This window comes from Chiloscyllium plagiosum, unplaced genomic scaffold (assembly GCF_037043375.1).
Source record: "Chiloscyllium plagiosum isolate Xiang-an unplaced genomic scaffold, Cpla_swu_hap1 HiC_scaffold_9, whole genome shotgun sequence".
In the NCBI taxonomy this organism is placed as follows: Eukaryota; Metazoa; Chordata; class Chondrichthyes; order Orectolobiformes; family Hemiscylliidae; genus Chiloscyllium; species Chiloscyllium plagiosum.
This window is the reverse complement of record NW_028270147.1, coordinates 125,640,967-125,662,343: the sequence shown is the minus strand read 5'-3', so window position 1 is coordinate 125,662,343 and position 21,377 is coordinate 125,640,967. Positions and strand designations below refer to the sequence as shown.

Below are 21,377 nucleotides of genomic sequence, written 5' to 3'. Positions count from 1 at the left end.
TTTAGTTTTTTGAAGAAGTAACAAAGAGGATTGATGAGGGCAGAGCGGTAGATGTGACCTATATGGACTTCAGTAAGGCATTCAACAAGGTTCCCCATGGGAGATTGGTTAGCAAAGTTAGATTTCACATGGACAACTAGCCATTTGGATACAGAACTGGCTCAAAACTAGAAGACAGAGGGTGGTGGTGAAGGGATGCTTTTCAGAGTGGAAGTCTGTGACCAGTGGAGTGTCACAAGGATCAGTGCTGGGTCCACTACTTTTCGTAATTTATATAAATGATTTGGATATGAGCATAAGAGGTACAGTTAGTAAGTTTGCAGATGACACCAAAATTGGAGGTGTGGTGGACAACGAAGAAGGTTACCTCAGATTACAACAGGATCTTGATCAGATGGGCCAATGGGCTGAGAAGTGGCAGATGGAGTTTAATTCAGATAAATGTGAGGTGCTGCATTTTGGGAAAGCAAATCTTAGCAAGACTTATACACTTAATGTTAAGGCCCTAGGGAATGTTGCTGAACAAAAAGACCTTGGAGTGCAGGTTCATAGCTCCTTGAAAGTAGAGTCGCAGGGAGAAAGGAAAGAGAAGGTGTTTGGTATGCTTTCATTTATCGGTCAGAGTATTGAGTACTGGAATTGGGAGGTCATGTTGCAGCTGTATAGGACATTGGTTAGGCTGCTGTTGAAATATTGCATGCAATTCTAGTCTCCCTCCTGTCGGAAAGATGTTGTGAAACTTGAAAGGGTTCAGAAAAGATTTACAAGGATGTTGCCAGGGTTGGAGGATTTGCGCTATAGGGAGAGGCTGAGCAGGCTGGGGCTGTTTTCTCTGGAGCATCGGAGCCTGAGAGGAGGCCTTATAGATGTTTACAAAATTATGAGGGGCATGGATAGGATAAATAGAATTCCTACTGTATGGAAGAAGGCCATCAAGTCCAAGCAGCATTCCACCCAGAACCACACCCCTCTCCTATTGCTGTAACCCTACACTTCCCATGGCCAGTTCACCTGACCTGCACATCCTTGGACTGAGAATGGAGACTAGCGCACCCGGAGGAAACCCACTTAGACATGGGGAGAACATGCAAACTCCACAAAGAAAATCACCTTTTGTGGATACAAGGTGTCCAGTAAAGATAGGAAAGAGAGAAAACTGTGGGAAGTGGTGGGATTGATCTGGTACCAGACAGTACTGACCAACCTTAGGCCCTGAGATATGATGGAGATGAAGGGTGAACTGTGCCGGGCTTTAACTCACTGTTACCAGAGTAAAACAGGGATTACCCATTTCACAAGAATGGATCTACCAAACCAGGCGGATGTGAAACACCCACCCAGTCCCTGAGAGAGGGAGGGACAAGAACAATGACATTCTCAGACAGAAAGGATGCTAAAAATGGTATCACCCCGAGAGTGAAGGGTGGAGTGGGGATAGTGGCAGCGACATCCCCCAGAGAGTGGGGAAAGTAACACTGACACATTTAAAACTGTATTATCACAAGTGAGAATTCAAACAGACACCCACTCCGTCACACGGTTTTGAAGATGCATTGTCCTCATCAAAACCACGTTTTCAAACCTCTTCATAACACGTAAGGAGAGAGAAACATTGAAAACTGTATTATCACGAGTGAGAGATGGTGCATTTAAATCTTGGACCATGATGGTAAACGTTCCGAGCTGTAAACAACACCGGTGCATTGACGTCATTATCTTATTAAACAACATTAAAACCTCGGCCAAACATTTTCCTGCAGACAGTGTATTTAAAATATCAAGAGGCTTTCTGCATTGTTGGTTTGATCAGTGACGCAGCAAGGAAGCAGCAGCTGCCCCATGGATTCCAACAAAAGAATGAGAACAGGCTCTTCATACGGAGCTGGCTCCCGAGAATCCAATTCAACAGCAGGGATCAAAGAACAAGGAACAATACAGTACAGGAACAGGCCCTTCGGCCCTCCAAGCCTGTGCTGACACATTTTGGCCTTCCTCACAGAAACTGTCTTCACCGACAGGATTCATAGCCCTCTATTCCCTTCCTATTCATGCATTATTTATTTATTGAATAATTCTATTGTGTCTGCTTCCACCCCCTCCTCTGGCAGTGTGTTCCAGATATTCAACTCCCTTTGTATAAAATACTTACCTCACACATCTCTTTTAAATTCCCCCGCCCCTTGAACCTCTGTCCCTGAGTAAGTAACGCATACACCCTGAAAAAAAGCCTCATACTTTCCACGCTACCTATGCCGTTTACAACTCTGTAATCTTCTATCAGGACACACCTCATTTTCCCGTATTCCAATGAAAACAAAGCCAGTCTATCCAACCTTTCTTCAGAACTACAATCCCCCATACCAGACAATATCCTGGTAAACATTTTCTGCACCATCTTCAAAACATCCACATCCTTCTGGTAGTGTGCTGACCGGAACTGCATGCAATATTCCAAGTGTGGCCTAACTATTGTTTGATAAAGCTACAGAATAACTTGTCAATCCTTATACTCAGTGTCCCTTCCAATGAAGGCAAGCAGGCCATAAGCCTTTCTTACTGCTTTACCTTCCTGTGCTGCCACCTTCAGTGATCCGTGAGCGTGCACACCCAGATCCCTCTGCATATCAATACTCCAGAGGATTCTGCCATTCGTGGTATAATTCCCACCTGTACATCACCTTTCAAAATGCATCACCTCACATTTGTCTGGATTAAGCTCCATCTGCCATTTTTCTATCCAAGCAGCCAACTGATCTATATCCTGCGGTATCCTGTGACAAACCTTCTCATTTTCCACAACTCTACCAATCTTTGTATCAACCGTAAACTTACTAATTAGACCAGCTATGCCCTCCTCCAATTCATTTACGTAGAACACCACTGAACCCTGTGGAACATCATGAGTCTCCACCCTCTATTCTGAAAACTATCCTTCCATTACTGCCCTCTGTTTCCTGTGACTAAGCCAGTTCTGTGCCCAATGCTGGGAACATTTTAGACAAGACACCTTGTTGCCAGCTCATTACTGCAACTTGATCCAGTTCATCCAGAAAGAGAAAAAGGACAATGTGCAGATTGTTGAACAGGCCCCTACACCTGGGCCTGAGGCAGGGGCCCAAGCTCCAACACACTGGCCTCACTTCACACCAACCTTCACACAGTGCGGGGTCATGAACTCAGGCCATCAATTCCTCTGGGACCGGGATGGAGTGAGAGAGTAGGGGGAATGTCCAAGAGTCAATAAGGATTAAAGCAAGATGGAGAGAGTGTGTTGGAAAGTGTTCAATGGAGTAAACATACTTTGTGATACCAAACATGCTTTGTGATACCCAATACTGACATAGTCCACCTGTATCATAGAATGAAAAAAAGCATAATCTGGAGACAAACAAAAATCACACCAAAGTACTCCGTTTGGACATACCTTAGCATGCAGGGCATTTTCATTGCGATGCGGTAAGTATCCTGGTCCGAAAGCTGTTCTCTCTTTTTCTCTCTCTCTCCCCACGATTCTCCAGATGGAGCCGGTTAGATCCTCTCAAAGCCCCAGTTTATTTGTACTGTTCAGTAATGTGGGGATGCTGATGGTGGACTGGGGTACATCTGATGAAGGAGCAGCGTTTTGGAAGCTTGTGATTTAAAATGAACCTGTTGGGCTAGAACCTGCTTTTGTGTGATTTCTGACTTTGTATTGTTCGGGCAGAGAGAAACAACTGCCTTCTAGTAACTATAGAGTATGCACAGCAGCTGAAGATTATGGGTAATGACTCTTTCCATTAGCCATGAATAAACCCACATTCATTCCAGTCGATTCCAGTGGGAATGACCTGTCAGTTGCATCCCAGATATTACATGGCTCACCACCGCCATCTCCAGGACAATTCAGGAAGGGCAACAAATAACCAACACGTCAACGCCCACCCCATCCCAGGAGAAATCAAAATAAATGGCATACAATTCAAATGATCAAACTGGTGAGGCTTGAATTCATCTCTTTGAAAGACTGGAGCCTCGGTCAGAAACAGAGCCATGACATGGGTGACCCTGGTTTGTCAGACTAAAAGGTGGAGTGTCCTTTGGATTATCACTGGGATCAGAAAAAATGAATTATACTCAAAGATCTAACAAACAGTTGTCAAAGCGTGCCCACAAACTGCAGAGAACAGCACTTGAGGCTTCGCGTCCCCATCTCCATCCTTGCTGCCCTTCCCCTCTGTCCTGCAGAGGGCGGTGGTGACCCATGAGTTTCTTGAAGTGGATCTGACAGAGGGACAAGGTTCATGCCCTCGGCCTGAGCACAACTGCCTGACCTGCTGTGCTTTCCCAGCCCCACACTTTTTTTCCTAGAAGATTAGATTACTTTACAGTGTGGAAACAGGCCCAACAAGTCCACACCGACCCGCCGAAGCGCAAACCACCCATACCCCTACATTTACCCCTTACCGAACACTACGGACAATTTTAGCACGGCTAATTCACCTGACCTGCACATCTTTGGACTGCGGGATGAAACCCACGCAGAGAATGTGCAAACTCCACACAGTCAGTCGCCTGAGGCGGGAATTGAACCCGGGTCTCTGGCGCTGTGAGGCAGCAGTGCTAACCACTGTGACACCGTGCCGCCGACTCCAAGCACAACTATCCCTCAGGAGAATGAGCTGTGACACAAGGAAATATGGGAGTGTTGGAAAGGCACCGGCAGCCTGGTCAGCCTGCAGAGGGGCAGAAACAGATTTGATGAATGAGCTGAGATGCAGACTCAGGCTTTCAGAGCCACACAGTTTACATTGTTACTGACCGTGGCTCCATGGGCAATGCTCCTGCCTCATCGTCAAAATGGTCATCGGATTGAAAGCCACCTCAGAAATGAGAGCACAGAATCCAGGCTGAGACCGCAGTGCACTGCTGAAAGTTGCACAGTCTCTGGCTCCACCATTTGACGCTCCATCACCACCACACCCCGACCACTCCCACCTCAGAGGGTTCGACAAGATCCCATTCTGAAGAGATTCCCTCGGGTATCCTGCTCACTATTCAACGAGTGTCGACAAAGCAGATATGTCTCGTCATTCGTTTCCTGTCTGCGGGACCTCACCATCTTGTACGTGAATGTGACTGCTCTGTGCTCACAGCTTTGAATATTCTGAGATGATTTTAAAAAAACTGCACCAACAAGAGTTCTTTCCTCATTATCATGTAAAAGGGAGGAGTTAATATTTGGGGTTCAGTGATGTTTTATCAAAAAAGCAGCAACAGTTTATTTTATTTCATTTTAGGTTGTCTTATATTATTTTATTTAAATTTTGTTTATCAAATTTTAGCCCGCTTGATTGGCACCACTTCCACACATATCCATTCCCTCCACACCAACATTCAGTAACATTTGTGTGTACTCTCTACAAGATGCATTGCAGAAATTCACCAAAGGTCCTGAGACAACACCTTCTAAACCCATGATTACTTGAATCAAGAAGGACAAGGGCAGCATCACCCCAGCAAGTTCCTCTCCAAGCCTTCACCAGTTTGACTTGGAAACATCGTCACTGGGTCAGAATCCTGGAATTCCCTTCCTAAGGACATTATGAGTCTACCTCCAGCACACAGATTGCAGCGGTTGAAGAAGGCAGCTCAGCACCATCTTGTCCAGGACAATTAAAGATGGACAGTAAAAACGCTGGGAAAATTAAGAGTAGGCGTGATTCGGGACCAGAAAGTGAGACTGTGATGTCTCAGTTATTCCTGGATATTGATGTGATCACATCTCAAATACCGTATTGCGTGTAGTTTTGGTCTCCTTATTGAAGGAAGAATATAAATGCATTGGAGGTGGTTCAGAGGAGTTTTACCCGATTGATCCCTGGAATGAGGGGGCTGTGTGATGAGGAAAGATTGGAAAGGCTGGCCTTGTTCTCACTGGGGTTTAGAAGAGTGAGGGGTTTTCCTGTCCCACAGTATTCTCCAACTCCTTATCTGCCTCCCTCATGGGTCATACCCTCCTGCCCCTTACTACACATGGAATTGAACTGTGCAGTCCTGAGGCCTATAACTTCCTTCTGGAACTAAGTCTCCAGGTATCTCCGGCACTCCCTGATATATCACTGCTTTTTCAATTCAGCTTTCATTCCAAACTCCCTGAGTGGGAGTTCCTGTAGTTTTATACATTCACTGCAGATGTATTTACCCTGAATCATTTCAATGCAATAAAGAAATGTTGATCTTACTTACAACTGAAAAATATCCATTCCTTCATTGGACCAGTAATTGTCTTCAGTCTCTGTTTTAAAGTTTCAGTACTTTCCATTTATTAACCTCCCCTAATGGACATGTCCTGAAGCAGTCTATTTATACAGCCCCTCATACGAAACAATTTCCAGATTCCTATTTTCCTGTTTCCCATTTTGTTTCATTCAAACCAAGTGCATGTGCAGGCTCCCAGCAGCTGAAGTGACAGTTCCAAATCACTTTGGAAAAGCAAAGGTGGACTCCTTCCCCGAGTTCACCAAACTCCCACACTGACCAAACCTCCCAGCATTCCCCTCTATGCTGGCTGCACTCAGTGCGAGCTGCAGTATATAAGATGCCCTGTATTTATATTGTTTCTGATTTATATCACTCCATTCTGAAATGCTGTTGTTCAGGATCTGGGTTAAGCTCACTCATTTCTCAATCAAAAGCTTCCTTCTTTCAGCCTGAAAGAGACTTTACATGTGCAACCAGAAAATGGGTCTTCAATGTTGGAATCTGTTTTCAGGATTGATGGTCTCGATGGTTTGATTCCATGAAATAACCTCGTCTAATCTCTTCAGGGGTCAACATTTCAGGTGTAACCCTTCCACAGGAAGGGGGAGGGTAGGTGTCAGGGGAGTTACAGATAAAGGGGTGGGTGGGAGCGAGGTGGTGAGGTGAGGATAGGTTGAGAAAGATAGAGAGTATGACCTGATTGGTCGATGGGAGAGATGAATCCAGAATTATCCCTCCCTTCGACCAACCATGTTCTACCCTCGACCTGTCTCCACCTATCCCCACCTGACCACCCTGCCCAGGCCACTCCCTTTATCTGCAGCTCCCACCCACCCCACTTCCTGAAGAAGGTTTACACCCAAAACGTCGATTTCTCCACCTCCTGATGCTGCCAGTCTTGCTGTGTTCTCCCAGCCTCCTGCTTGTCAACCTTGGATTCCAGCATTTGCAGTTTGTCTCTAATCTCTTCAGGGACCAGGATGAGTGTGAGGAGATTGGGTTTTGATGGAACTACCCACAGACTGAAGTCAAAAAAAGCAAAGTAAGAAAGGCAAGTGGATCAAATTCGAGAGAACAAATTGTGAGCAAAAAGTAATTGTTACCAGTTTAGCAATTTCAAAGGAGAGAGCGACAACAGTGAATTGCTTCTGATGTCATCCTCTGTGTCCTAACATTTCACAGAGCCAGCTCCACATCCTTCCATTGGCTTGTCATTGAGAGGCAACATTTCCCTTCCCACAGCCCTTTTTAAAATGTCCTGTCCCAGGGAATCACTGAGGCAGAGAATACTTCACCTTTTCTGGGAAAGATAGAGAAATATAGAGTGTCAAGGAGCAGTTTCTCTGCCTTCAGGGTCTGACAGAAGGATGTGTGTGTAGTGTGTGGATTCTGGAGACAGACAACTGAGATATTCCTCACTCCCATCAACACGACTTTATTCTAACAACAGTTTCAATTCTTCATTATAAAGTACCAGTTTCAGACTAGACATTTCACACCCAGCCCCCATTTCCTCACATTGGAATCAAGAACCAAACTTGCCCCATCTCAGGATTGCCCTCTGAATATGGTGTCAGTGTGCTAATGCTGTGTTTGAATGAAAGAGCCACAGTGGAATCTGGGACTGAATCCAAGGGGTTTCTGAGCCACCAGCAGCCTCCCCGCTGTGTGAGGGTCTGTTTGGATAAGATTTCACCCCATTGGTTCCCACTGATACTAAAGCTCTAGAATGAGATTACTGGAGTCACATGTGGACTAAGGAACGCAACAATCAGGCCAATGATCTGCTCTGTAATCCACCCTGAGCCCTGGATGACTCTCACTGAGATGGCCCCAGGGGCTACAGAATATGGCAGCAGAAAGTGGAACCAGTTTATCATTGACTGCCCTCCCCAGCCGTGACTCCCAGACTCCCCAGATTTAACATTCTCAATCTGACTCCAGAGACACACGGGACCAATGCATCGCACTTTAAGAGTGAAGAAAACCCAAGTCTAATTTAAGGAATATTTATTTCCCAAAACCTGTGAAATTGTTATTCTGAGTAACAAGATGCTGCCGATCATATTCATCAATGCAGGGTTACCAGTAGCTCTGGCTATTCCCAAAGCACACACGAGACAGAGACTGAATCTTCTTGATCTTTATTCCCTTTTCCAGATTTACATTGACAGAAAAAAGACTGCAATTAACAGCCCAGACAGAGGAAGCTGCTCAAAATCACAGCCACAATGGAGCTTGAGGAAAACACTTGTGGAGATTTTCTCAATAACCTGAGAATCCTGTCCCTTAAAGGAGTGACAGAAGCTTAAATTCGAACTGACGGCTGAGCAGGAAGGAGATCTGGTTTACTGAAGCAGAAATTTCAGAGGTTCACATTGTTTTGTACAGCTGACAGTTTTCAGCATCTTCGAGAGGTTTTACTTGGCATCACAAGTCATCACTGTCCCCATAAAACGATCCCAGGACAGGTTCGGCACGGGGTTTGATACGGAGTAGAGCTTCCTTTTGATGATCCCAATGACCTGCCTTCACCCTTGAACCTCAGAAATGTCACTGAGCCAATCCCAAGAAGGAAGAGAGTTGAAATTCAGTGCTGACAATGACCTTTGTCCTGCCAGCTCAGCCGTGTTCTATTTAAAGTTGTGTCTCCTCTGTGGACTTGTCTCAAACCCTCTCCACACATTCTGATCTCCTGATGCTCTTGCTGAGGGGAGAGGGGAGGGTCACGTGGGTGAGGGCACAGGAGAACCGAGCGTTGGACTCCCAGTCAGACCCAGAGAGAGTCAGCAGGCTGCTGACACTGTAGGTGCTGTCCGAAGCTCGCAGGTAGTTGCTGGTCTGAACCCCGTCCGAAATGACTGCACCGTCCTTCTTCCACTGCACCTCCAGCTCATCAGGATAGAAGTGATTGGCAAGGCACACCAGGGTGGCAGTGCCCTTGGCATTGACCTGCTCCGGGGAGGGTGGCAGCAGGGTCAGCTTGGGCTGAGAGTTCTCACGGCCTGAAAGACAAGACAAACAATTTTAATCCCTGCCATTCAAAGGGATTTCAAAAACTCTGAACATTCACTGGCAAAACAATCCATTTGAACATTTGTATTCAATACCTAACAGACCCCATAAAAGGACAGGGCCTTTTAAAATTGCTCTTGGGATGTGAGTGTCACTGGCAGGGCGAGCATTTATTGCCCATCCCTAATTGCCCCTGAGAGGGTGATGGTGAAAAAGAAGGGGCAGTTTTGGATCATTCTTTCCGGAATGAATGTGGGCAGCTAGAAGGGCTCTCAATGGGGGAGCATTTCAGTGACAGTGATCAGAACTCAGTGAGATTGAGAGTCGGGATGGAAATGGAGAACCATGGGGCAAGTGTAAAAGTTTTCATTTGGGAACAAACCATTTTACTAAACTGGGCAGGGATTGGGTAAAAGTGGCTGAAAGACAAAATGCAGGGGTGAAATTTACCAGGACCTGAGGAAAGCAAAGAGCTAACAGGATGAAATGTGTCCAAATGAAGTCAGGGAAATCCCAGTGATGTTTTATAATCACAGAAAGAACAAGAGAATGAAGGAATGTATGAGGCCCATTCGAGAGCAGGAAGGGAACTTGTGTGCAGTGGTGGAAGATGGAGCAATGGTTCCTCATGAAAACTTCTGGTCTGTTTTCACAAAAGAGAGGGACATATATATCAGTAACTGTAGTTCAGGAGGAGGACTGTGCAATATTGGAACATCATCTTTCACATCTGAAAGACTCCCAGTTCATCCAATGAAAAGAAAGATCCATGCTGTCCTAAAGATATTTGCAGACAGTGTGGGACTTGTTTGAAATGTGGTCACTGTTGTAATGTAGGAAATGTGGAAGCCAGATTGTACACAGCAAGATCCCACAAGCAACAGTGAACCACGAACATTTTTGAGTGATGTTTGTTCAGGAATAAGTATCAGCCTGAATACGATTCAAAGAGAAAGTAACTAGAACAGTTCGATAGAAAATGAGAAAATGAAAGTTAAAGGAGAAAATAGGATTACTGGTTAGTGATGGGATTGATTGTTACCAGAAAATAAAAGGAAAGGGACAGAGTATTGTGAATGTCATATTGTACAGAGGAAACTTAAAAGTGCAGGGAAGAACAATATAGAACAAGCTTAAAAGTTTTGTCTCTTAACACATGAACCATTCGGAATAATGTAGACAAAGTGGTACCACACAAACCAAAGGGAAATCAAGTTTGTGAGGAGTTTAAACTAACTAAAGAAGGTAGGAGCTCAGGAGAAGTTATTAAAGTATCCAGACCAAGTAATAGGATCGAGAGTATGGAAAGGATCAAGAATCGAACTTGAGGCACCGCAGGGTGGAATGGTGGATCAGTGGTTAGCACTGCTGTCTCACAGCTCCGGAGACACAGACTCAATTCCAACTGACTGTGTGGAGTTTACACATTCTCCCCGTGTCTACTTGGGTTTCCTCCCATTGTCACAAAGCTGTTTTGGAGAGGAGAATTATCCATGGAAATTTAGGGTGGGTGGGGTGCTTTTTGGAGGGTCAATCTGGGCTGAATGGCCTGCTTCCACACTGTAGGGATTCTGTGATTTCTAAAGGAGATAACTATGAGAAGGAGGCAGTCAGTGTATGACTGAGGGTGTTGTACTAGATGCATCGAGTATATGAAACAAGGTAAATGAGCCTGTAGTGCAGGGATGTGGCTGCAAGGGGATCAGGGCTGGGAACTAAATATCCAAGGATGTACATCCTATTGAAAGGAAATGTGAGGGGATAGTGGGTCAAGTGTGAAGGAGAAACTGAATGTAATCCTTGTTAGTCAGGAAATGGTTTTGGGGAGACTGATGGTATCAAAACTTAATATGTCCCCAGGAGCCAGCAAGTCATCAGAGTATTTAAGAAAGTGGGTGTAGAAATAATGGACACATTGCTGATCATTTCCAACATTCTGTCGACTCTGACAGAGTTCCAGTGGACTGGACAGTATCCAGTGTAACCCCACTTTTTAATAAAAGGAGGGAGAGTGAAAATGAGGAATTATACATGAGGAAAACGCTGGAGTCAGTTATTAAAGATACAGTAACCGAGCATTTGGAAAGCAGTGACAGGATCGGTCCAAGTCAGCATGGATTTACTAAAAGGAAATCAGGCCTGACACATCTTCTGGAAGGTTTTGAGGATGTGATCAGTGGAGAATGGACAAGGCTGAATCAATGGACAACAAAAATTGATGAAAAAGTTCAGCAGGTCTGGCAGAATCTGTGGAGAACAATTGAAGTTAACATTTCAGATTGAGTGACCCTCCCTCAGGACCCAGTGGATGTTGTGTTCTGGACTTTCAAAAGGCTTTTGACAAGGTCCCATACAAGAGATTAGTGAGCAAAATTAAACCTCATGGTATTGGAGGTAATGTATTGACATGGAGAGAGAACTCGTTGGCAGATAGAAAGCAGAGAGTTGGAATAAATGGGTCCCTTTCAGAGTGGCAGGCAGTGATGAGTGGGGTACCGCAGGGTTCAGTGCTGGGACCCCAGCTGTTCACAATATACATAAATGATATGGACAAAGGAATTGAATGCAATCCCTCCAAATTTGCAGATGACACTCAGCTGGGTGGCAATGTGTGCTGTGAGGAGGATGCTAAGAGGCTGCAGAGTGACTTGGACAGGCTGGCTGAGTGGACAAATACTTGGCAAATGCAATATAATTTGGGTAAGTGTGAGATTATCCACTTTGGTGGTAAAACAGGAAGTCAGATTATTAGTGAATGGTGAAAGTTTAGGAAAAGGTGAAGTGCAATGTGAGTTGGGTGTCATGGTGGAACAGTAACTGAAAGGGGGCATGCAGGTGCAGCAGGCAGTGAGGAAAGCTAATGGCATGCTGGCCTTCACAGTGAGAGGATTTGTGTATTGGAGTAAGGATGTCTTGCGGAATTAAGGCCTCAGCTTGAGTATTATGTGCAGGTTTGGTCTCCTAGTTTGAGGAAGGACATTCTTGCTATTGAGGGAGTCCAGCGAAGGTTCTCCAGACTGATTCCCGGGACGGCAGGACTGACATATGAGGAAAGACTAGATCAACTGGGCTTGTCCTCACTGGGATTTAGAAGAATGAGAGGAATCTCACAGAAACACATAAAATCCTGATGGGATTTGACAGGCTTGATGCTGGAAGAATGTTCTTGATATTAGGAAATTCCAAAACTGGGGGTCACAGTCGAAGATTAAGGGTTAAGTTATTCCGATGTTGTGAACCTGTGGAATCAAGGGATATGGGAGTGGAGTGGGAATAGGATAATGAGATTGGGTAATCAGCCATAATCGTATTGAACGGTGGTGCAGACTCAAATGGCTGAGTGGCCGATTCCTGCAGCCATTTTCTATTTTTCTATGTTTCTAATGAGAGGTACATGTGAAGGGGGTGGGAGTAGGGTGAGGGAGGAGCAGGTTTACCCTGTCAGGAAGAACTGAAATTACATCGACAGCAAGAGGAAATATGGATTTAGAAAGCATAGAATCTGTGTGAGTCAACTTCAGGACCCACAAAATAGCAAAGGACCTGATGGGAATTATGTACAGGTCTCCTCTCAGTAGTCGGGATGTGGGGCAGAAAATAAATCAGGAGATAGAAAATGCATGTAAGAAAGGGATTATTACAATAATCATGGGGACTGCAATATGCAGGTGGACTGGGAAAGTCAGGTTGGGAATGGATCTCAAGGAAAGGAATTCATGGAATGTCTGCGAGATGCTTTTTTTTTGTAACAGTTTGTGGTAGAGCCACTAGGAAACAGGTAATTCCGGATTCGGTGATGTGTAATGAGGCAGCTCTGATTGGGGAGCTGAAGGTGAATGAACCCTGAGGGGGCAGTGACCATAATGTGATAGAATTCACCCTGCAGTTCGAGAGGGAAAAGCTAGGAATTATATGCAATAATATCAATGAGCAAGTTAGACAAAGGAGAACCAAAGGAGATCTGTTTGGGTTTCCAGAAGGCCTTTGACAAGTTGCCACACAGGAGGTTGCTAAACAACATAAGAGCCCACGGGGTTTGGACAGAGAGTGGAAATAAATGGGTCTTTTGCAGGATGTCAGCTGGTGCCTTGTGCAGTTCAGCAGAGGGCAGTGTTGGGACCTCAGCTATTCATGTAACAATTAATTATATATTAACGATCTGGGAAAAGGGACTGATGGCATTGTTGCTAAATTTGCTGATAACACAAAGATGAGGGGAGGAACAGGGAGAGTTGAGGAAGCAGGGAGGCTGCAGAAGGACATGGAAAGACTCAGAGAGTGGGCAAAGAAGTGACAGATGGAATACAAAGTGGGAAAGTATGAGGTTATGCCCTTAGGTTGGAAGAATAGAGACTCAAACTGTTTTCTAAATGGGGAAATTTGGAATTCTGAAATATAAAGGGGCTTAGGAGTCCTCTTTCAGATTTCACTTAAGGTTAATATGTAGGTTCAGTTGGCAATTAGGAAGACAAATGCAATGTTAGCATTCATTTCAACTGAGTTAGAATATAAGAGCAGGTATGTCCTGCTGAGGCTGTATGAGACTCTGGCCAACCTGCATTTGGAATATTGTGAACAGTTTTGGGACCTGTATCTAAGGAGGGATGTGCATGCATTGGGGGAGATCCAGAGGAGGTTTATCAGAATGACCCTGCATTGGGGGAGATCAGAGGAGGTTTATGAGAATGACCATGGGGGTGACAGCCTGGTCAGTTGAGGAGAGATTGAGGACTGTGCATGTGTACTTGATAGAGTTCTTAAGGATATGCGGAGATCACATTGAAACTTACAGAATACTGAGAGGCCTGGATAGAGTGGGCGGGGATGAGATGTTTCCACCAGTAAGAGAAACATGGACCAGAGGACACAGCCACAGAATTTAGGGATAATCCATTAGGACTGAGATGAGGAGGAATTTCTTCTGCCAGAGGGTGGTTAATCTGTGGAACTCATGCTGTGGAGGTGGAGGCATTGAGTGTGTTTCGGACGGACATTGATAGGTTCCTGATTGGGAAGGCAATCAAATATAATGGGAAGAAGGCAGGAGAATGGTCGTGAGAAACACATCACTCATGACCAACGGCACAGCAGACATGATGGAGCAAATGGCCCAATTCTGCTCTGTTATCATATTGTCTTTTGAACAGACTCTGCCAAACCCTGGAACACTGAAAGGCCTGGATTTGAGCCCAGCTGGAGCTGTTTGTCATCAGAACTTCATCAAGGGATAACCAGGGAGTGGTGAGAGTGTGCACCCTGTTCCATGTGGGAACTTCAGGATGCTTCCCATCTCCTGGAATATCATGAGTTCAGGAAGTGTGGTCAGTGACAGCAGTTGGAGCTCTGGGTTTCGGAGCTTGAGCAGCAGCTGGTGTCAGTGTGGAGCATCCGTGAGGCTGAGAGCTCTGTGGAGAGCACGTTTCTAGATGTGGTCACTCTGCAGCTTCAGAGTATGCAGGGAGAGAGGGAATGGGGGAGCAGCAGACAGTCCAACAGGTCCAGGCCGCGAGTATAGGAATCCCCTGAGTGCATCCCACTGTCCAACCAGGATTCAGTTTGGAATCCTGATGAGAATGATGGTTCATCTGGGGAGTGCAGCCAGAGCCAAGTCCCTGGCACCATGGGGGGCTCAGCTGTACAGGGGGGCACAAGGAAGACTGGAAGAGCGATAGTGAGAGGAGATTTGAGAGTGAGGGCAATCGATAGGTGTTTCTGCAGCTGCAGATGGGAATCCAGGATGGTGTGTTGTCTCCCTGGTGCCAGGGTCAAAGATGTCACTGAGCAGCTGCAGAGCACCCTGAGGGGAGAGGAGGAACAGTCAGCAGTCGTGGTCCCAGTGACAGAGGGAGAAAAGGGATGTGGTCCTGCAGTCAGAACTTAAGGAGCTCTGGAGGCAATTATCAACAGGAGCTCAAAATTCTGAATCTCTGGACTACTCCCAGTGACCAATGCAAGTGAGGATAGGAACAGAAGGATAAGGCAGGGTGTATCTGAGACTGAAAAGGTGGTCCAGGAGGGAGCGTTTGAGATTCTTGGGACATTGGGAATGACTTTGTGGGAGATGTGACCTCTTTCGACCAGATGGGTTGCTCCTGAACAGAGCAGGAACTGAGCTCCTTGTGGAGATTTGCTGGTGCTGTTGGAGAGGGTTTAAATGAACATGGAAGGGGGGTTGTGGGAACCAGGAGGAAATATCAGGGAGGAACACCAAGGAAAACAGAATCATGCAAGAGATGGATACTCTAAAGTAAGGAATAGTAACTTATTTGGCTGGGTCACAGTGAGGGAGAGAGTAATAATTTCTAAATTCAACTGACTGTGTGCATGTATGGGCCTGCGTGGAGTATGGGGAGTAAGATTAGGGAGTTACAGATGCATATTACCAAGTGGAAGTCTGGTGTTGTTGCTCTTACAGATGAGGCTCAAATGAGGACAGGACTGGGTGTTAAATATTCCTGGATACAAGGTGTTCAATAAAGATAGGAAAAGGGGAAGAAGGTGTGGGATTGGTTAAGATCGGTGCAGAGCTGGAGAAAGAGGATGTCCCAGAGGGGTCAAGGGCAGAATGGATTTGGTTTGAGATAAGGAACAAAAAAGGTGCAATCAGGTTGTTCAGTGCAGTCTGTCGGTCACCAACGAGAGGGAAGGATGGAGAGGAAGAAATCTGCAAGAAATTCACAGCACACATTTGGGTAACTTTAATTATCAGAATATAAAATGAAATCGGAGCAGTGTGAAGGGCAGAGAGGGGCCAGAGTTGTGAGAGTGTGCTCGGGTGAATTTTCTCCAGCCGTGTGTTCCCATTCCAATCAGAAAGGAAGCTCTGCCAGACCTGGATCTTAGGAATGAGGAGGCCCATGTAGATCAAGTGTCAGTGGGAGGACATTTAGGGAAGAGTGATAATTGGATCACAAGGTTTAGGGAGACAGTGGAAAAGGACAAAGGACAATCCAGAGTAAAGTCATGACCATGGATCATATCCCATCGATCACCTCCAAACGTCTCACTCTTAGAATTTTCATATTTTATTTTGAAACAGAATATGAATGAGTTACAAATCTAATATTTTGCTGCAGTATTTATGGTTGAGAAGGACATCGAAGTGAAGGAAATTCGAGAAATAAATGTTGATGTCTTGAGAAGAGTCCATATTACAGAAGAAGAGGTGCAGTAATCTGTTCTTTAAACTCATAAAGGTAGATAAATCCCCAGGACCTGATCAGCTTCATCCCAGTACTTTGTGGGAAGCTTGGGAAGAGACTTTGACACCCCTTGGTGAGATGTTTGTATCATCAACAGCCACGGGTGGTGTGCTGGAAGACTGGACTATGGCTAATTTTGTGCTGATATTTAGGAAGGTCTGCAAGGAATACCCTGGGAATTATAGACCGGTGAGTCTGATAGTGGTAAGTTGTTGGAGGGGATTTTGACAGACAGGATCGAAATGCATTTGGAAAGACAAGGATTGATTAAGGATAGTCCACAAGGCTTTGTCAGTGGGAAAACATGTCTCACAAATTTGATTGAGTTTTTTGAAGACATGACCAAGAAGATAGCTGAGAGCAGAGTGGTAGACATTGTCTACATGGACTTTAGCAAGACCTTTGACAAGGTGCTGCATGGACAACTGGTTAGTAAGTTAGATCAAGTTGGATCCAGGGAGGGCAAGCTAACTGATACAAAGTTGGCTTAATGGTTGGAGACAGAGAGTGGTGGTAGATAATGGTTGTTCAGACTGGAAGCCTGTGACCAGAGATGTGGCAAAAGGATTGGTTCTGGGTTCATCATTGTTCTTCATTTATAGAAACAAATTGAATGAGAATATAGTGGACATGGTTTGTGAGTTTGCAGATGGCACTAACATTGGTAGTTTCATGGACAGTGAAGAAGGCTATTTGAGAGTACATTTACATTACACATTGAGATAATAAGTAGGTGTTACATTTTGGTACAAAAACCAGGCCAGGGCTAACACAGTTAATTGTGGGGCCATGGGGAGTGTTGTCAAACAGGGAGACCAAGGGGTGGAGGCACATAGAGGATTGAAACTGGTGTCACATGGAGACAGGGTGGTGAAGAAAGCATTTGGTACAATTGCTTCTATCGGTCAGAGCATTACGTGGGGGAGTTGTTACGATTCTCCAAGGTATTGGTCAGGCCCATTCCCAGTCACCCTGCTATTGGAAGGATGTCATTAAATTGGAAAGGGTGTAAAAAGGATGACAAGGATGTCACCGAGACTGGAGGGTTTGAGTTATAAGGAGAGGCTGGTTAGGCCTGGGCTATTTCCCTTGGAAGGTCAGAGACTGCTGGATGACATTTTAGAGGTTTATAAAATGATAATGGGCATAGATAAGATGACTAGATCAGGTTTATTCCCCAGGGTAAGGGAGTCCAAAACTAAACAGCAGAGGTTTAAAGCAAGAGGGGAAAGATTCAAAAGGGACCTGAGGTGCATCTCGTTCACATAGAGGGTGATGTGTTTATTGAATGAGCTGCCAGAGGAAGTCGTAGAGGTGAGTATGATAACAACATTTAAAAGACATTTGAACAGATACATGGACAGGAACGGTTTGGGGGAATTAGCGAAATGCAAGCAAATGGGACTACGGGAATAGATAAGGGGAATAATTCATGAAGGATGTGAATATTTTGGAGATGGGGTAAAAAAATTCCAATACAAGGTTCAGGGATGAGGAAAGTCAATTATGAACAAACTTTGGAGAAGTTTGGACTGTCTTCCTTGAAGAAGTGAAGGCTCAGAGGAAATTTGTTTGAGGAATTCAAAATCAGGAGGTGTCTGGCCAGAGGAAATAGGGAAAAAATGTTCCCACTCATGAAAGTATTGAGAAGGAGAGGGCACAGATTTAAAGTAATTAGTGAGAGAATCAAAAGTGAGATGAGGAAAAACATTCTCAGCCAGTGAGTGGTTAAGGTGAGGACTGCACTGCCTGAGAGTGTGGTGGAGGCAGCTTCAATTGAAACATTCCAAAGGGAATGAGACTGTTATTCGAAAAGGAACAATGTGCAGGGTGACAGGGAGAAGGCAGGAGAATGACACTCAGTGAATTGCTCATTCGGAGAGCCGGTCCAAACAGGATGGGCGGAACGGCCTCCGTGTGCACTGTAACAACTCTGTGATTGTGTGATTGAGCAGAGTTAAAGCTGGGGAAGGTGGGAGCTCGGTGTCTCACTGTGCTGCTGCTGCTGCTGAGGTCAGTGAGATCAGAGACTGGGACAGGGAGCCAGAGCTCACATCAAACTCTGCCCGTGTCCGACACACTGAGACTGGCAGGAGGCTACGCACTGATTTCATTCCATGCTGCAGGAATGGGACCCACAGTCTGCAAATGGACAGAGCTCCTCCATACGGTGAGTTAAACTAATTGACTTATATCTTGCTGCTGAAAGGGACAATGGAACTAAAGAAATACAGCTGGATACCCTGTTAGACACAGTGCTCCTTCATCAACTATTTCATTCACTGCAGCTTCTCACTAATACCTTCAACAATTCAGCATTTGTGTTTTAGAAAGTGTGTTTCAGTATTGACAGGAGGATTGACGTTTACTTACTCAGTCGGAGCTTGGTTCCTTTCCCGAACGTAAGCCACAGTGAGAGCTCCCAGTGCAGAGGGTGTACAAAAATCTCTGCTCTTTGCTTCCCTTTCTGACTCACTCTCACACTCTCCCTCTCACTCTCTTTCTCTCTCCCTCATTCATGTGTCTTTCTGTCTCTGTCTCTCTGGGTTGTGTCCAGCTGGGCTCGGGCGGTTTGTCAAATGTATTTTTCAATGTTAAGTTTTGCAGCTGTTCTTCACGTGTGGCGATGGAGTGTAAGAGGGAAACTTGAGGCCTTCAGTAAATGGTGGACACCACAGAGACTGGGGTGTGTAGTGGACAGTGACAATCCAGCATGGGTTAGTTTGTTCATTTACATTTATATGTAACTGGATGTGTCAGTACAGGCAGTGGGACTGTGCCTATTGAGGTTTTTGTACGGCTCTGTAACACTGTGTAGGGGGAGCTGCTACCCTGCTGACAGTAATAGTCAGCGACATCCTCATTCTGAACGTTGTTGATTGTCAGGGTGAAACTGGTCCCTGAGCCCTTGCCGGTGAATCGATCGGAGACTCCTGTGTTTCGATATGTTGCATAATAGATCAGGAGAGAGGGTTTCTGACCTTCTCGCTGTTGGTACCAAGCAAGGTAGCTGCTAATGCTTTGACTGGCCGTACAGGTGATGGTTGCAGTCTGGCCCAGTCCCACTGACAGCACCGGGGGAGACTGGGTCATGGTGATGTCCCCACTGATACCTGAGGGGTCAGAGAGAAACACAGTGAAGTCAGAACTGTCACAGAAAGAGCCTGTCAAATGAGAGATTGTTGGAGACACTGAGCTTTCCTCTGGTTTCAGCTTTTTTCCTTCAATCACAAGTCAGTGGAATTGGAGTGAAATGGAGAGCAGCTAAAGATTCAAGGTGGAAGGAGAGAGATTTGTACCTGCGACACAGAATGCCAGGGGCCAGATCAGCTGGATGTGTGAAATCATGGTGTGTGCTCCTGTCCCTGGGCCTGGTTCCTGATAAACTCTCCCTTCACTGGGCTCTGCTTTATAAAGCTGCAGCCTGTATGAGTCTGACTGGGTGTTCCTCAGTATGTAAATAGCACCAGGCAGAGAGAGCCACGTCAGCCCCTCACACTTCCTCTTCTCTCTCTCTCTCTCTGTCTCTTTCTCACTGTCTCAGAGAGTCATTGATGTGAACAGCACTGAATGAGGCCATTTGGCCCATTGTATCTGTGCTGTTAAACAAAGATCTGATGACACTAATCCCATCCTCCAGCTCTTGGCCCATTACCCTGGAGGTTACAGCAACACAAGCGGATATCTAAACACTGCTCCAATGTCATGAGAGTTTGTGACACAACCAGCCTTTCAGGCAGTGAGTTCCAGACTCTCACCACCCTCTGGGTGAAAACATTTTTCCTCAATTCCCCTCTCGCTCTCCAACTTGACTGGGCCTGGACTCACTCGAGTTCAGAAGGATGAGAGGGGATCTGATTGAAACATATGAAGTTCTAACAGGGCTGGGCAGGGAGGAGTTTCCCCTGGTTGGCGAGTCTGGAACCAGGGGACCCAGTCTCAGTGGGATACAGGATAGACCATTTAGGACTGAGATGAGGAAACATTTCTTCACTCAGAGGGTGGTCAACCTGTAGAATTCTCTACCACTGAATATATTCAAGAAAAAGAGAGAGATAATTGTTTTGCATTTTAACAGCATGAAGGGAATGGGGAGAAAGCAGGAATATAGCTTTGAGAGAGAGGGTCAGCCATGATCATACTGAATGACAGAGCAGACTCAAAGGGCGAAATGGCCTGCTCCAGCTCCGAGTTTCTGTGTGTCCATGTCTGTGTTGCCTTCAATCTCGGTCCCTGGTTACTGAGTCCTTTACTCATGTAAAAAGTGCCTTCCTACCCACACTATCACTGCCCCAAATAATCTTATACCCCTCTATCAGGTCCCTTCTCAGCCTTCACTGCTCCAAGGAAAACAACCCCAACCTTTCTCATCTTATCTCAAAGCTCACATTCAGGCAGCATTCTGGGAAATCTCCCCGTACCCTCTCAAGTACAATCACATCCTTCCCAGAATGTGGTGACCAGGACCTGTCCTCTTCTCTCTCTCTCTCTTTCTCTATCTCTCTCTCTATATCTCCCTTTCTGACTCACACCTTACACTTCTTTCTCTCTACCTCTATCTCTCTCTCCCCCACTGTTAATCTCTTTCTTATTCTCTTTCTCTGTCTCAAAGCCACTCCCTCCAACTCATTCCCAGTTCCTCACTCCGTCTCATAATCTCTATTTCTGCATCTTTCTCTGTCTCCGTCACTCGCTCCATCTCTCGCTATAATTGAAAGCAACCAAATGTTATCTGTCCCTCTCTATTCCTCCCTCTCTTTCTCTCCCTCCCTCTCTGCATCCCAATCTACAGTTTCTCTCCCTCCCTCTCTGGCATTCTGTCTCTAACCATACTCATATCTCTCTCTCTCTCACACACACACACACACACACACACACACACACACACACACACACACACACACACACACACACACACAC

At 45.6% G+C, this 21,377-nt stretch overlaps 2 long non-coding RNA genes across 2 annotated transcripts in view; one reads left to right on the top strand and one right to left on the bottom strand.

Annotated features, from left to right (window-relative positions):
- Positions 1–21,377, top strand: part of LOC122547362 (uncharacterized) — a 466,533-nt gene that overhangs the window by 324,169 nt on the left and 120,987 nt on the right. The window lies entirely within an intron of this gene.
- Positions 8,375–19,823, bottom strand: LOC148149317 (uncharacterized). Its single transcript, XR_015758091.1, has 3 exons — positions 19,757–19,823; positions 18,831–19,570; positions 8,375–9,245 (listed from the first exon to the last, which is right to left on the bottom strand). It is a non-coding gene; the product is annotated as an uncharacterized LOC148149317 (long non-coding RNA).